Raw genomic sequence first — 6,550 nt, 5'->3', positions numbered from 1 at the left:
TAATTATATGGTCTTTTTGTAACTTGCTAGTCAGTTACTTGTCTATGTCTATGCAAGGTGCTGGAGAAAATTCTGAAAGAGAAACTAGTTGAGGACCTTGAGGCTAATGGCAAGTGCGATAATTTACAACATGGTTTTACGAAGGGCAGATCGTGCCAAACGAATCTGATCTCCTTCTTTGAGAAAGTAACAGACTTATTAGATAAGGGAAATGCGGTGGACCTAATATACCTGGATTTCAGTAAAGCGTTTGATACTGTACCCCATGAGGAATTATTGGTTAAACTGGAAAACATGGGGATCGATATGAAAATCCAGAGGTGGATAAGGAATTGGTTACTGGGGAGAATGCAGCGGGTGGTATTAAAGGGTGAACTGTCAGGTTGGAGGGATGTTACTAGTGGAGTTCCTCAAGGTTCGGTTTTGGGACCCATTTTATTTAATCTATTTATAACTGACCTCGGAACCGATTGCAGGAGTGGGATGATAAAGTTTGCGGATGATACGAAGGTGGGAGGCGTTGCAAATTCGGAGGAGGATAGGGATATTCTGCAGGGAGACTTGAATGAGCTTGAGAATTGGAGTATCAGAAATAGGATGAAATTTAATAGTGAAAAGTGTAAGGTGATGCACTTGGGGATGACTAATAACAATTTTAGTTACAAGCTGGGGACGCATTGGTTAGAAGTAACGGAAGAGGAGAAGGACCTAGGGGTCCTTGTAGACCGCAGGATGACTATGAGTCGACAATGTGATCTGGCGGTGAAAAAAGCCAATGCGGTCTTGGGATGCATTAGGCGAGGTATATCTAGTAGGGATAAGGAGGTCCTGCTTCCGTTGTATAAGGCGCTGGTGAGACCTCATTTGGAATACTGTGTGCAGTTCTGGTCTCCCATGTTTAAAAAAGATGAACTTAAACTGGAACGAGTGCAGAGAAGGGCTACTAGGATGATCAGAGGAATGGAAAACCTGTCGTATGAAAGGAGACTAGAGGAGCTTGGGTTGTTTAGTCTGACAAAGCGAAGGCTGAGGGGGGATATGATTGCTATCTTTAAATATGTCAGAGGGATAAATACAAGGGAGGGAGAGGAATTATTCCAGCTTAGTACTAATGTGGACACGAGAACAAATGGATATAAACTGGCCGTGGGGAAGTTCAGGCTTGAAATTAGACGAAGGTTTCTGACCGTCAGAGGGGTGAAATATTGGAACGGCCTTCCGAGGGAAACGGTGGGGGCGACGGACCTGTCTGGTTTTAAGATTAAGTTAGATAAGTTTATGGAGGGAATGGTTTAATGGTAAAACATAGTAGCCAAGGAAAACCAAGCAATGGTACGTAAATAGTATAGTGGCCAACAGGGGTCAGGCTGGAGACTCTTGCCTACATGCTCGGGGTCTTACTGATCGCCATATTTGGGGTCGGGAAGGAATTTTCCTCCAGGGTAGATTGGCTGAGCCTCTGGAGGTTTTTCGCCTTCCTCCGCAGCATGGGGCAGGGATCACTAGCAGGAGGGTCTCTGCCGATTGAAGTCACTGAAACACAGGATTGGGGACTTCAACGGCAGAGTCCAGGGAAGGGTTTTGTGGCCTGCAGCATGCAGGGGGTCAGACCAGATGATCATAATGGTCCCTTCTGACCTTAAAGTCTATGAGTCTATGAGTCTATGTCCAGGAAACAGAGGCTATGAGTCTGTTGCAGCCAGGATGTGTGGCTTTTGGCTTAAGCTGTGGTGACTTATGTCTTTCGCTTTAGAGGCCACCAGTTTGATCCCCTGCATTAGCAAAGATTATAGCTGTCATAGTTGCATGGGCTTTATTTCATACTTGCTGGGGCAAATTCTCTTTGATTTTTGGTAAGACTTTGCCCGAATAAGGACTGAATACTGACATAAGCTAAATAAGGACTGCACGATTTGGCCCAGTGATCAGCAAGCTCTCATTCAAAGAGTTTTAAAGCCTTTGCAACTCCACGAATGTCTCTGGCATTCTCCTTCCATCATCTGAAAGCAGGAGAAGCAATGGACTTGGAGTGGGCTAACGAGAGACAAGAGAGAAGGAAAGGCTTGCCTCTGTTCCCAAAAAGACCCTTGAAACACTTTTTGTGTAAAAAGAGCCCCATAGGAGTAGAAACTCATGGCCCTTTCTATCTGAAAAATATTAGAATGGTTCCTGTAACTCAGCTGGGGAGGTGGGAGTTGCGATGAGTGATATAAAGTCAGCCCATGGTTTTCAGAAAGGAAAATTCAGCTGCAGCTGAATGGGTGACGAAGGGCAGACAACGTTAAGGGGGCTGCAGAGGCATCTGGAAATGAATCTACGATGGTCACATCTTTTGTTCTCATCCATTATTTAAAACCACATTTATAAATCACGTAAGAACTGACTTTAGGGCCAGAGCGCAGACACCACTAGTTGCATTTTCTCAAATATCACAAGCACATCAAAAGTTGCTCATTTACAATAAGTGTGATTCAGCCCAAAGCCTCTGGTTTAGTGGCCACCTATTGTGGTCTTACTTCAAAGCAGGTTGGAAAATAAGAACTCTTTGGTGGTGCACATAGAAATAACTACAAAAAAAGCTGAGGTCTAAGAACAGGAAATTATTAATTCAGAGTTTGTCTTCCAGTATGAACATGGCTATTGCAGCTGAATTTAACAAGCATTTAAAATCTGTGACGAGAATAGTGATTTTTTTCCTCTCAGTTGCAGGGAAAGCAGAGGGAACGGTAAATTGTGAATTTGTTTATTTTCTCCTTATTTCTGGGATTTCCCCCCCTTTTGCTGTTGGGGAAATTTGAACATCATAACCTCACCAACTAGATTAGGGGAGATATTTGTTTTGAATCTGATCATACCTTGCTTGATAAATTGGAAGGGAGTTCTCAGAAAATACAGTACTGTGAGGCTGATCCTTTCTCCTTCTTACATTGCAGAGGTCCTTAAAATGTGGAATCTTGATTCATTCTAATTTTTCCATTGGCATTACATTTAATGGTGATGTGGGAACTTGCTCCTTTCCTTGGGCTGTCAGAGTTAATATTTGTTAAGCTTCTGAGCACACAGCAAAGCCCATCTTTTCCCCCTCTTTGCTAAGGCTTTTGAGGATGAAGTAGATTGAGATGGATATATTTATGGGCAGTCATTTTTCTATCTGTATGTTGTATTTTTCATTTCTAGGATCGGTGCCCAGAACACTGGATGGGTACCTAGAGATGTATTTAAATAAATAATTAGATTAAATTAAATTAATGCACTAATGAATGCATCCATTTTAAGTATTCACGTATTAAAAACACAATAAAAAAGACTGTGGAATTTTGTTTTTTTTACTGCCTTTTGTGACATGGACATGATGTAATTTAGCACGTCAGCCATAGATGGAACACTGTAGAATGAGTATCAGAATAAAGAACTGCACAAAAATTATGTCTACAAATAGCAGTCTCTTGAATTTTTGAATAATCAGTTCAAAGATTGCATCGTCCTGGTTTCTCTAGAATATAACAAGGTTGTTCTCAGAGTGCTGCATGACTGAAGAGATTAGAAAATTTAGATCCATGGAGCTCTTCTGTTAGCTTACAGTATGACCTACTGAAATGTCCACTAAAGAACAGACCAGTGACTTGCTTGCTTGACTTCATCACCTTATCTTACATGCATCAGGCCTTCACTGCTACGGATGGTCTGCTGTAATGATTCAATGATTAAATAATTATGCCTGTTCATTTCTCACTGGCTACCTCATTAGCCTATAGTAAGTGGAAATCATTGCATTCTAGATGGCAACATGTCATTAGATAATCATGGTCACTCCTCCCTACCTATCCAATAAACTTTTATTGGCCATTCCCTAGAGGGGGAGATCTGATGGGAATGGGTGCTGTTTTCTTGATCTGAAGATATTTCCGGTTTAGGTGAGAGGGCATTTCAGTATCCAGGCTCGCTAGTGTCTTTGCTGTAAATGCCAACAAGTTTAAACAGTGACAGAGGTATTTAGGTTATTTTTACTATGTGAGTCCTGAGCCACTAGGAATGATGCTGAGTCCAACTGATCTTACCGAAGCTGTCAAACAACAGTCAGGTAAAATAATTGCTATCCACCAGAATCAAACTGGCCAAGATTCAAGAAATTGCCCTAGAGAAGGAAGGCTTCATATTTTGTGCATGCTTATCACCTCTCTTCTAGCCCAGCATCTCTCTTAGAACTTTACTTTGCCAGACCCACTCTTCCCTAGTCTTTTGGGTTCTGTTATGCTAGGACAGTGGTCTCAAATTTTTATACTGGCGACCCCTTTCATGTTGCAAGCCTCTGAGTGCGACCCCCCTAATAAATTAAACACACTGTTTAATATATTTAACACCATTATAAATGCTGGAGGCAAGCAGGGTTTGGGGTGGAGGTTGACAGCTCATGACCCCCCAGGTAATGACCTCGCGACCCTCTGAGGGGTCCTGAACCCCAGTTTGAGAACCCCTGTGCTGGGAGGACCATGAACATTTTCTGACCTTGAAATGGAGAAAGGATGAATCTTTGGTTCTGAGCAAATTGTTGTTTTTAACTGATACGTTTGGTGTCTCTAACATCCAAAATGAAGGTAAAGAGAAGGAGCAGATTAGAAGAAAAGAAGATGGAGAAAATGCTACAATAAGATGAAAATAAGACAATGACAACAAAACAAAGAGTGAACAGAAAGAACAGAGAAGGAATTAAGGGGAGTTTGTGGGAGGAGAGCAACACAGGATAGAAACAGTCCCAAAGTGTCCTTGAATATCAACTACATATTTTCCATTACATTTTACTTTAAATATCTTTATATCTTTTTCTGTCTATTTGGATTTTTAGAATCACTTCCCCACTAACCACCGGCTTTGTGCTGGTAAGAGAAAAAAAAAATTGTTCAGACTTTTATTTAATAGAGTACAATTAATTTTATTCTCTCTGCTTAGGCAGAATATTTTGGGTGTAAATTCCAGTCACTGGGCCAAATTCAGCTCTCAGATACCCTGGTGTAATCCCATTTGGCCTGGTATCCTTCTATTCTCTTATTTACCCACTATGTGTGTGTGTGGTTCTTTTTACAGGAAAAAAAGTTAAATAAGTAATAGCAGGAAATATGCTTCCTAACTGAAAGCAGTGGTTAAGCACTGGAATAAATTGCCTAGGGGGTTGTGGAATCTCCATCATTGGGGATTTTTAAGAGCAGGTTGGACAAACACCTATCAGGGATGGTCTAGATAATACTTAGTCCTGCCTTGAGTGCAGGGGACTGGACTAGATGACCTCTCGAGGTCCCTTCCAGTTCTATGATTCTATGCAAAACTATTTTTAGGTGGAAAAATACTGAATACTGAAATACTGACCTGGTGCAATAGAAACACTCATGAAACATTGAACAGATATTTTTTTCTTTGGAACTTTTAGTAAGAAACATGTAGTTTGGGCCCCAGGAATTTAAAGTTCTCTGTTTTCCCTACCCACATCAGATGTTATTGGTATGACAATGCTTTTTTTTTTTTTTTTAAACTCCAGCAATATGTCAGGTGATGCTATATGCATAGTCTGTTTTGCTATTTTTTTTATCATCTGCAATGTATAATAGCTCACAAAGAATGCAACAAAATTACTTTTTAATTAAAATCATATGCAATATGTCTCCACCCATTAAATATTCTTTTTCCTCTCATAAATCTGTTAGCTATTTCCTACTGCTGGAGAAAAAACTCTGAAGATATTTATAGAACTGGAAGTGGCTGAATTTATCAGTATGCACATGGCAAAACCTCATTTTGGATCACAATCCTGTTGCTGGAAATGTTGGAAAAGTGGTCTGATCATTTCATGGCTAAGATATCACTGAAATCTAGCCAACTACTGACACTGTAGTTATGAAATAGGACTTCTATATTTTACCAGCTACTATTTATTATACTAATATTTTATCTAGCCAGAGAAATAGTCTATCATTTCATTTGAGGGTTTTATGTAGGTGTGACATTCTGTACCTCCAAGTAGCATCCTGGAACCTCCATATTACCACTGTCATATAATTATGATATGTTTTGTACAAAGTATGCCTTGTGAGGTATCATGTTAAAAGTCATAATCGGTTGAACATTAATATTCTATTGGATCGTATGTACTGTTATTGTATGTGAAGTTATGAGGTATTGCTATATATGTTACTGAAATATGTTGTGAGGTTCGGTATACCCACAACCAACCTTTCAGTTGCAACAAAGGCGGGCCCAGACAGTATTAATGGCCCATCAAGAAAACAATCCACTATCCCTGAGGCTCCTTAGAGAAGGCATGTATGCAATGGAGACTGCTTGACAATGGGGACTGACTGACCCCCATGTCACAGCAAGGATCTTTCTAGGAGCTGGAAGAAGGTATGAAAAGAGAGACAGTGACATCATCAATTGGCCTCTCTCCCCCACCATCTCAACCGCAGGAAGAACAGCTGGAAGAAAAAGACTTTGAACTGGGGAAGAGTGGTTCCAGCTGGAACTGTAAGCTGCTTGTACCATCTGACATTGTTTAATTCAA

Source organism: Chrysemys picta, chromosome 6 (genome assembly GCF_011386835.1).
Source record: "Chrysemys picta bellii isolate R12L10 chromosome 6, ASM1138683v2, whole genome shotgun sequence".
Lineage (NCBI taxonomy): Eukaryota > Metazoa > Chordata > Testudines > Emydidae > Chrysemys > Chrysemys picta.
This window is presented reverse-complemented; position numbering follows the sequence as displayed.